An 11737-nucleotide genomic window follows, 5' to 3' on the forward strand; every position below is an offset into this window, starting at 1 on the left:
ATTTTTTATGAAAGTATACTACGCTGAAGAACGCCAAAATATAGGTATTTCATTTTTTTTACGATAAAAGTGGTAGAGAGGTTTAATTAATAACCAAAAAAATTACTATTACATTTTTAATATTAATATTTAATTTTAATATTTATTTAAACAAAAATTTTTATAATATTCAATTACGGTTGTAAAAAAATATTGTTTAAAAATTAATTATTTAAATAAATTGACAAAAAATTGTTTTCTTAACTCATCTTCTTCGTCGATGGTTTTTTTTTTTTTTTTGTTCTTTACTACGTGGAACTGAATTTGCTGATCTGTGGTTTCGCAGCCAAATTTTTACGTATGGTCGTGGATTGAAGTCTTCAACTGGGGTCCATTGATGGAGATGAACATTAAATCTGACACATTTTCAATCGTTAAACGAGTTCTAAGATCAGTTATGGTGAAATTCATATCAGAAAATCCTCGTTCACATTCGGTAGTTGTTGTTGGAAGTATGTTTAGTGTTTTTATAAGATCAGAAGATGTATTTCGAGAACGAAAGTTTACTAAACTTTGGTCAGATAGACCAAATCTGCGTGACACTCTTTTAACTTCTTCTTCTCATCTATCATCATCGGTTTCTATTTTAAATACCTCTACAATAACTTACAGGGTGAAAAAAATGCAATTTAGATGTTTGCGTAATAATTATAAGATTAAATTTTTCAATATTCCTTACCTTTAGATCTTGTAATATTGTTTTATTTTTAAGGTCATTGAATAATCGCTGACGCATTCTATCGACTATATTTTGCAAGAATTGCAATCTGTTGATTCCTCCTGACTTTGTGATTATAATATTTATGCCTTTATGAATTCGTTTTTGTATAGCTTCTATGATTTATTTTTCTTTTTCACCAGGTTCTGTCTTCAGGCTTTCTAGAATTCTAATTGTCCTACAAATTTCTGATTGAGCGCGCATTAATGTTGTTTTTCTTGATTGAAGTACATAAGACAACATTCCGAGTTCGAAAAGGACGTCACAAAAGAGTCCAAGCTCCTCTAGGAAAGAAGAAGATTCTAATTTTTATTTTAGTCCAGTTTCAAGAGTTTGACTCACGTGCTTATATATCCCTGGATAGTTTTCCCATATGGCTATTATCGTACAAAAACTACTGGCAGACCAACGTACGTTTAAAATACGACCAATTTTTTTCATTTTAATTCCGACCTCCAAACAAGCCCTAGAATTTTTAGGACTTTGGTGATAATAAGAGTAAAGTTTATCCATTAAACTTTGAAAACGAGAAACACCTTGCACATCTTTTATGACATGTACTGAAAGTTCAAGTCGATGACATAAACAATGCCACGTAAATAGTTGCGGTATCTTCTCACAAATTTTAGCAGCTACTCCAGATTTCGTGCCTGTCATTACACTAACTCCATCACTTGTAATTACAATCCAATTCTTCAATGCAAAAGACTTAGAAATTCCAATTTTTTCTAAACTCAACCACAAGGCTTTCTCAATATATACAGCGTCTTGTCTATCCAGCTCTATTAAATCAAGAAATACTACAATAGGAGTCTCTGAATCAATGTTTGATGAAATATATAAAATCAGTGTGCATTTTGTGCTCAGTGTAGCCGATTCGTCAATCATTATAGTGAATTTTGAATTTGACTCTATAAGACGTGTAATTAGCCGTTGGCGCATCTCTTTTGCGATAACGTTAATTATTCGAGTGGCAGTTATTCAACTGTGCAAGGAAGATCCCATGTCTAATCCATTAATTGTCTGCAGTTTAATAAGTTCTTCAAACTGTAGAAAGGGACGATGATGCTTCGCTAAGCAATATGCAGTTTGAAAAATTCTCATATTACTGCTAACCACAGTTTCGGACATATGTTCAAACATTCTATCCAAAACCTGTTCAGAGCCTTTCTTTAAGACGTTCTCAGCAAATAAATGAGATTTACTTTCCGAATGCTGTTTAATTTTATTTCTTAAAGAAGATAGCTAATTCGTACGATTACTTCCTGCAGCCATTATTTCAAAGTCCATCCATTCACGTGACATTCGAAGTTTACCATCAGCAATGGATTTTTGTAACTCAATACTATTTTTTACCTGTATGCAAGTACAACACCCTAATTTCCCATTTTTACAATCTATCCACGGATTTTTCTTCTGAAATTCAGTTACCTACTTGTTCATTAGTCCATAACACAGGCCAACTTTTATGTATTTCCGTAATATTTGGATCACATCGAACCACTCAATCATTATTTTCCTCGTAGTATGGTAAAACTGATGGACCCGCTACAGGAATATCAACATTAGAAGTAAAACTACTTTTTTTTTGTCCGGGGGAAAAGAAACTATCAAGAGGACCACGTTTCAAATTTGAACTCATTATAACAACAAACAAATCGGAGTAACGGCCGTTTACATATCACTGACGAACACACGAACGATGACTGACGTCTATGTGTAAATATTAAATATTACACTGTGTAATATACTATAATAATTCATACTGAGTAATATGGTGTTATTTTTGATTATTATCGTCGTAGACTGAAGACGTCGACAACGATTACGGGAAATACCACCGATAACGATTATTTGTCGTCGTACGAGTATTGGTCAACTCCCCATGACTATCGTTATTGTCGTCTATCGTTATTGAGCGTCGTGAAACTGATTAGTAAAAACATACTATACCTTTAAGTTTTAAAAAAAAATACGTATTTTTCCTTTTTGTATAGTTTGTTTGAGAGTATACGTAGTATAACCATGATATTTTAGAAAAAGCTTGAGAGTATACGGCGTATACGTAGTATACCCTATGGGAACACTACTGCTTACAACATATATTTCGATAACATATCAATAATATTTTTATATGTATGATTATTAAATACTATATTGTGATACGGAACACTTGTCATACACACACATGTAAAATGGTCCTTCTCAAGACTAATGAACAACAAGAACAAATATCGACCAATCACAGGCCGTTATTAGAAAAACACTAAAAAACACCAAAATACAACTTACGACAAAAGGCTGATATCAATGGATAGGAAAGGAAAATAACTATCCAGGGATACCGCCAAATTCACCGAAGGAGAAGGATACTGCGACCAACATAAGACGGAGGATACGAGACGGACCGAGGGAGAGGAAAAGAGGAAAATAATGGCAAGGACATAAAATAACGACATCGGGGGTGACACCACCGGATAGGGGATGAAAATACCTATCCATAGACATCACTCACGACCTAATCGAAATCAGGGGAAAGAAGATACCACCTGAAACGTAGACGTGATCAGACACCGGATGAACCGATTACGCTAACAGTTCACTAGTCAGTACGGTAATATGTTTATATATCGGCGCTTCGCCGCCGACAAATTATTTCTGGATATCAAGAAGGCATTCGACAAAGTATGGCACGACGACCTGCTATACAAGCTAATAAAAATGGAAATTCCACATAAATTAATAATCACAATTAAATCATTCTTAATTTACCATACCTTCAAAATTGAAATTGGCGACAAAAGCTCAATATGTAGATCAATCCAAGCAGGCATTTCCAAAGGATCCTGCTTATCGCCACACTTATTTTCGGTTTATATCAACGATATGCCTCAGCATCCGAACTCAAAAACAGCTTTATTTGCGCACGACACCATATTTTATGCTTCCAGTATCTCAAACAACACCGCAACAGAAAAACTACAAGATAAAATTAATACAGTCACGCCTTGGCTCAAAAAATGGAAAATTAACATCAACTCATCAAGAACCACAGCAATAAAATACAAATTCAAAACACATTCATACATTAGGCACACTCAGCCAAATACTTAGGAATTCATCTGGATAAAAATTTAAAATTCTCAAAACAAACTACACACGCAATCAACAAAGCAAAAGGTGTTAAAAACACACTCTTCCCCCTCATCAACAACAAAAGTCCATTCCCATTTAAAATGAAACTATACACGACCTACATCAAACCAACACTAATCTATGCGGCACCGCGCTGGACCATAAATCTACCAAAAAACAGCTGGACAAAAATTTAAGCGATCCAATCCTCAACACTCAGAACTATAACGGACAGCCCATGGTTCATCAACAACAGGGCAATAAGGAAAACATTAGACTTGGACACACTAAAAAACACCACTGATCACGATAGAACAAAATTAAGAAACACCCTTCAAAACTCTCATTACACACATCTGGCTAACATAGTCAAAAATAACCACATAAAAGAACGCTTTTTAAAAAGACTAATTTAACCAAGTCAATCCAAACAAACCTCAATAAACCTCACTTCAAAACTTCATACATCTTGTAAGTGGTTCCGCCGGAAACACAATAATAAACACAAACCAGCAAAACCGACAAATTCAACTTCTTCAATTTCCACATAAATTCTCAAGACATCAATCAAACCATATAAAAGGACTGAATTAAATTTTGAGAAGAAAGACTTACGAAGGTACCAGCAGCCGCGACAGCCTCTTACAAGTGGTCCTGTCCAGCCAATCAGAGGCCCGGAACCGCCGCCGCAGCTGAAAACCCAACATACCGTCGCTACGATTACAAGCATGGTCCGCAACGGAAGCAGACAGTGCCCACCGATCACACGCCGACTACAACGGCTTGCCGCGGCGATTACTCGTGACGGTATATTGCATATACGTCACACCGCACGGCGTCGTCTCCCGGATTACACCTCTCAGGGCCAATCGATTAATAAATAACACTATTTAGCGAACGTCCTCGAAGTGCAATCGCGGTCGACAATACATGGTGACCCACGTACCTTCTTGGTGCGACGTCAAACGGTCCTTCGACCTACGGACGGTCCCGGACTCAACGGTCTACCGAAAACGGACGGTGCCTGACCCGAAGCCCGAACACGGAGTAAAGTCAGGAGTCGACGATCGAAGACCCGGAAAGCCCAGCCGCTACCCGTCCAGCGTGGCACGGACTATCACCGGCCAGTGAACACCAGGCAGCCCGGAAATGCTGCCAGCCATCCGGCCGAACGGGTCCAGAGCAATTATTCCTGCAACCACGACGATCGGACCAACACTCGGGCGCAACGCGTCGTCACCAAAACAGCGCTCCCGAAATACCGAGGCACTTAATCAAGTTGATTTCCTCGGATTCAGCTCGTCATCGGGGTACCGCTTGATTAAGTCTGTACCGGCCACGGTCAACCCCATACCCATAACTGTATATTACGCATGACACTCCCGATATTGTAATATTAGGGCCCGGTTAACACTCACAAGCACCACCGACTGTTCCGACCCACTTTTCAAAGTCTGGTCGGAACACGCTGACACTTTCTTTACTAAGCCCTTTATATTGTATGTTTATTTATTTATTACACCAAAATAGAGGAATGTGATTACCTATAACTACGTGCATTCATATTCTTTTACGATCCGGAACGTCACCTCGGACGTTCCGTTCTAATTCTATATGTATAGACTCATGGAAATATTTCAACATAAAGTTGAAGATAATTTCATATAATTGGTCGAGTTTTATAAAATAAACTATAACTATATTATTTTTATTTTATGATAAGGGACTTATATATTATGTGATTTGAAAAGTTTGTTGAAACAAAGAAGTTTTAATATTTTATATTAATATAAGTACAAATATGTACAAAATAATTGCTTGAAAATATGTTAATTTAATGCAGAACAATTTTTTTTGTGTATAAATAACGTATTATAAATCTCAAGATTATTTAGATCACGTATGTAAAATGGTACGTAAATTACATTGAAAGTAAATAATATACTATATAAGATATATTTGCTAAAGATTCAATAAAAAAAAAATATATACTTACAGAGAAATAGGATGTCTATGAAAAATTAAATATTTGTAACTCTGTCTCGTAAATATATGATTTATTGCTACAAGGCTTGATTGTTATTGTACATGGAAATCATCGGCAAAAAACCGTAGCTGAACACGAACGCTTTGAAGTTCTTACAAATAATAACGATTTTACCTTTATTAAAAAAATAATATCCTGCGTAAATGATTTTTAGAAATAAAACACCCGATAATAAGAGTGATTCAATGACCAAAAATGACATCAAAATAAATTGGCGGAACTATAACGCATTTGGTAATGTAATCCTTACATCATCTCTAACATACATCATAATCACACGATCCATAGAAAACATTCGCGCATAGACAGATTCGAAATGACGGGGTACAATAAAATATGTCTAAACTTATTAGCTGTCCACAGGAAAGTTATGTTAAAATAATTAACTTCCATTTTTCAAAACCAATAAATAAATTTAAATACTAAACAGCACTACTCTCATTGTATATACGATTTTCGTTATAAAATACTATCGAGTAAATCATATACATATGTAATTAGTAAATAAATTCTGCGCCCGTAACTCGACTATACACCCGTGTTTTAACATGCATACGAACAAAGCATTCAATGTTAAAATTAATTTTCTCACTTAATTTTAGGTTGTCTGAAAATAATGAATATCTATTTTGTCTAAAGTAAATCTAATAGTATATTTTATAATATTCATTTAAGAAAATATTTAAAATATGGTTCCCATTCAATTTACAAATGTTGACGGTTTTTTTTTTAATTATAACAATGTTCTATCATTCCAATAAGTAAATTTTGACTTCATATAATAAAACAATTAATTTACCGAGAAATGAGTATTGAACTTTCTAAAACTGGTAAGATATCAACTGACAACTATTTAAGAATAAGTCCCTTTGTTGTGCTTGACACATTTTTAATTTTTGAGCGAAACGAGAAATGTATCGATTATATTATGCTGTGTGTATGTGTGAGTCTGTGTCATGGTTTAACCAGAATTGTTCGGATTATTACAAATATTGTTACTGATGGGAAATATTGACTAGTTGGTACATTAAAAATGGTCATTTTACGAATTACTCAACAGTTTTCTTAATAATAATGAAAAATGTACGAAAATTAATTTTCCAACGCAACTTAAAAACAATAATCGTAAAGATTTGCTGATTGAAGAAATTCTTATGATTTAAATTATGTATACAGACATAAAAAAAAAAATAGTTTGTGATAAAATTGTAAACAGTGTCGAGTTCGAATTTTGATCTCAATTGAAATATTTTTATTATTTTCTCAATTTTTCACAATTATTCGGAATATTTCCGAGACCTAAAAATATATTAATCTACATTCTAAACATATACAGACATATCATGGTCAAACCTATACGCTACAATAATTTAATTGGTTGAAATATTTTAATAATAATCATAAACAGCCTCTTAACAAAGACAAGTGGTTTTCATTTTTTCCATTGCAAAGAAAAAATGACGAAAGAAATTACGTTTATGATATACAATTTGTATAAAATTTATTGAAAAAAAATCTATACGACGCTTTTAATGCAAATTTATTGTTTTAATAGTGTATTAGGTGAAAATATAACATCATCGTGAAACTAATTATACATTTTCACTTAACTCAAAATCAAAATTCACTCTAGGTAATAGGTATTATGTTAGCTGGAGTTAAAGTTTGAAGTAAGTGGAAGATCGTGTTTTACGATTCAAAATATGTGTATAATTATTATAGAAAAGTAAAACTATTTCAATAATTAAACACGCATAATCAATATGCATACATCGAACATTACTTAGTGGGCTGTAGAAAGGAGAAATTCAGAATTATGTATGAGTTTCACTTTATTGCAACAGTCCATATCAATTATTGCAAATTTAAATGAGCTGAAAATGTCATTTAGTAGTAGATTTAAAAAAAATCACTAGTACTATAGTCATTAATATAGTACCTATCTTCGTTTTTTCCTCTTTTTTAATTATATGAAATAAATATATATATATATATATATTTTTTTTAGAGCTATTGTTGAGGATAAAGAATAACAACATAATTTAAAGTTAAATTTATAGCTAGAATGTAGTACAATGTAAACTTATGATTTTGTGGTTATAGTGCTATGCTAATTGTTATTAAGTAGGATATTATAACACATAGACATGGATATTATTGTTTCTAACGTTGTAATTCAATCGTGAAATACTATCTCGGATATATTTTAAATTTATTTAATTGTCTTAAGAAAAAAAAATTATTTCATTAAAATGTTGTGAATAGTCATTAGAAAAGTTAATGTTGAAAACAGTAGATGAATGTTTTGATTAAATTTTTTATTATTCCCGTTATGTAAGTTAAACATGAAATTAGTTTAGAGTAATAAAAAGTCAATTACAATTTCCTGTAATCGTATATCATATCCTACACGTCAGTCATAGAAATATAGCCCAAGGAATGTCTGATGATACAAAAATTTTATTTTAGTCTAAATTAGTTTAATATTTGTGGCGAAAAAATGTCATACCGCAGTCTCAAATTCATTTGCATAAATAATAAGATAACCGGAAAATATTTTATGGTTTATAGTAATTGATAATTTAGAAAAAAATTACACTGTTATCGATTTATATGCGTAATATATATTTTACTCGTATTATATTATAATATATTATTGTATTTTTATAGTACATATACTTTTATTTAAATATCAGTACATTTAATGGATCCAATTAGTTAGTAAGCCAACAGTTGTATTCTAAAATGTGTTCCATGAAAAAAAAATATTTAAAAATTATAATGAAATTGTATGAAATAGAGTATTAAAATAAGTAATTTTTTTTTTTTACTTTTTACTAAGACGTTTCTAAGGTAAGGTATCTTCATTTACTAATACCTTTTTATTGTTGTGTACTAACTAATAACAGATAGTTTTTAAATAATTATGAATGTTATGAACAGTTAATTAATTAGTTATAAAAATTATATATTTGATTTTTATGATTTATAAAGCAAATTTGTAGAACAAAAGTGGATAAAAATAATGTATTTTAGATATTGCAAAGCACTTAAAAGTTACAGCTTAGTTTTAAGATTTAAGATTTACTAAAATCAATAAAATATATGATATTCCCTTATTGTTCTTCATTCTAGTTTTCAATACAGTTGTACAAAGAATTTATTAATTGAAAGAAAGTCATTAATAGAAATAATCAGTTAAAAAAAAAAACAAAAATTAAAATTACAAATATATATATTTTTTACTCTTTATGGAGTTATTTGAATAATATTTTAGCAAGTATACGTTTTTATTCTTCCAATAAAATATTTCATTAACTACTCGATGCGTTTACTAAGTCCATCTTGTAAAAATAATTTCCTTTAAAATGTATTTTATTATTTTATGACATAGAACAAATTCTTTACTGCCGTACAAATCAAGAATCAGAACTATTCCAAAGCATTCAAATCATCCAAAAATATTCATTATTTTAGTAAAAAGTTCTTAAAAGTAGGTCTTATTTTTAAAAAATGCTATAATATTAATCATAAAACATAAAATGTGTTTAAAAATAATAATTTTTAAACATATTTTAGCTTGGCTAATATTTATTATAAATAAAATAAATAATAAGTATTTATAGTTTATTATATTATTTTTTCAAGTGAACAAAAAACTATTTTAAATATATAATTGAGCTCTGGGTCTGAATTCAGTGAAAATATGCAAAAAATATACATAAATTATTATTATGGAGGTTAAATCAATCGCTATTTAATCAGCAGCTGTAAAAATAAAAATTCTGTTTTATATTTATTGTTCACATAGAAAAAAATAATGAATTCAAAATTTTACTCAAAGACGATAGTTGAATGAAGAGAGCAAAGGATAAATTCGACCTAAAGATTTTTAATAAGAATACATTTAATAAATGTATTAATGTATGTAACTAGATAGATATTATCTTATTTAAGTTGATAAATTAGATAAAATTAAATACGAATATGACTACGTACCAATCGTCATTAGTAAAAATAAAAATAAAATTAGAATTAATGCAAATTAATATAAATTATAAATCAAATTTTTGTCTTGTTTTAATTATTTACTTTAAATTTATCAAATAAAAGTATTTATGCTTGTTATTTTATTTCATGAATAGATTTATCTAAAAATATATCAACAAAGGTTATAAGTTGAACGAATCAGATTATAATACCCTTAATTAATACTCAGATACTTAAATTCTTAGCGAGTGTGTACTTCATCTATGCTAAAAATTATAAACAATATTTTAGTTTTTCTTGTGATTAATAAAATATCTGTAATCAGATTATGTTATAATTCTATTTTACCATTAGAATATTAAAAATAAATTTTTATTTTTCTGATAAATACTAAATCAAACAATATTTAATTTGGAAATTAAAGTTTATATTCCTATTTAGCTTAGTTGCAAAAATCCTGTTTTTTTATTCAAGTTCAGTATTAATTTTTGACAATCACTTTTTTTCGAATTTCATTGTATTCGACTCACAATGGATCCTCAAGTCCAGCTCAACTGTCAGTATTTGTATGTATAATTTAATTTTTAGTCTTTGTTTTTTTTTTTTTTTTTTTTGAATTGTGTAAGGACATTATGTTCACATAAGAAGCGAAGCCCTTGGAAGCTCAACTAGAACAATATGCATAATCTATACTTTCAATTAGTGTACATAAAGAATATAATTTATATAGCTTGTTTCAATTTGTTTAACTGAAATCGGAAAAAAAGCAGTTGTTCTCGTGTCTATTGTACTTTTTCGTATATTATTGTAACCTTATAAGATTCTAAGTGAAGTGAAAAAACTACTGATTTTTTAACAGTGTATGATTTTGTCTCCAAATAAACAAGTTTTGAGGCTATACAAAATGTTAAAGTCTCAGTATTCTAAATTAGATATTGAACGTAATATTTCGTACTTTAAAAATGTATATTCAAAATTTCCTTTAATATATTTTTTTAAAAAGAAGTGTTCTCTCAAATTTAAATCAAATTAAAGTATTTCTGAAGACATTCAGACCTAATGCTGATTTGAAATTTAAAATGATGGTGTAATTTTAGCTTTAAATTGAATAAATAAAACTTTTATTGGAGATATTTATAAAATAATTTTATTTTTAATATTCATAATTCTCGATCGCCTATTTAATGCATTAAAAATATATATATACAATGTTTTTGGAATAATGATGCATGCTTTTGTTCTAAAATGTAAAACGTAAATAAATGTTATCCATAGTTTATTGTTTAATTTTAGTATTTGTTTCATCAAGGTTTCCGATTGACGGACATAAATCGTAAATTTAACGATTGAATGTATGTCGAGAAATGTGTGCGCGTTACGTTACATACAGATGCACCGAAAAAAAATACGGATACTGTTCTAGCCTTTAGGGTTCCGCTCATAGGTTGGTTGTTTTTGATAATAGATGTATGGCATATATGGTACCATAATTGAAAACTGTTCATTATAACAGGGATTTTATTACCGCACAAAAGCGAATATTCATGTGTGTTATTGTTTTTATTTGTTACAACATGACAAACGGTAATTAATTTTGTACAACAATATGTAATATCAAATAATACGGTGTATCATATGTATTGGTGTACGCAAGGGTTATGCAGTTGCATACCCTGGACACAAAACCTGGTTTCTAAAACTAATAAAAATAAAATAAAAAGCTTGACATATTTGGTATTTAAATTTATATTATGTGGTTTTGCATTACACTATAATTATTTTTAAAATAAAAATTACACTAATAATGT

At 30.1% G+C, this 11737-nt stretch overlaps 1 pseudogene; it reads right to left on the reverse strand.

Moving 5' to 3' along the window:
* Positions 1 to 207: 207 nt before the first annotated feature.
* LOC112688677 lies at positions 208 to 775 on the reverse strand (annotated as a pseudogene).
* Between the last annotated feature and the right edge of the window lie 10962 nt (positions 776 to 11737).

The sequence above is a fragment of the Sipha flava genome, unplaced genomic scaffold (genome assembly GCF_003268045.1).
Source record: "Sipha flava isolate LNK unplaced genomic scaffold, YSA_version1 3_pilon_pilon, whole genome shotgun sequence".
Classification (NCBI taxonomy): Eukaryota; Metazoa; Arthropoda; class Insecta; order Hemiptera; family Aphididae; genus Sipha; species Sipha flava.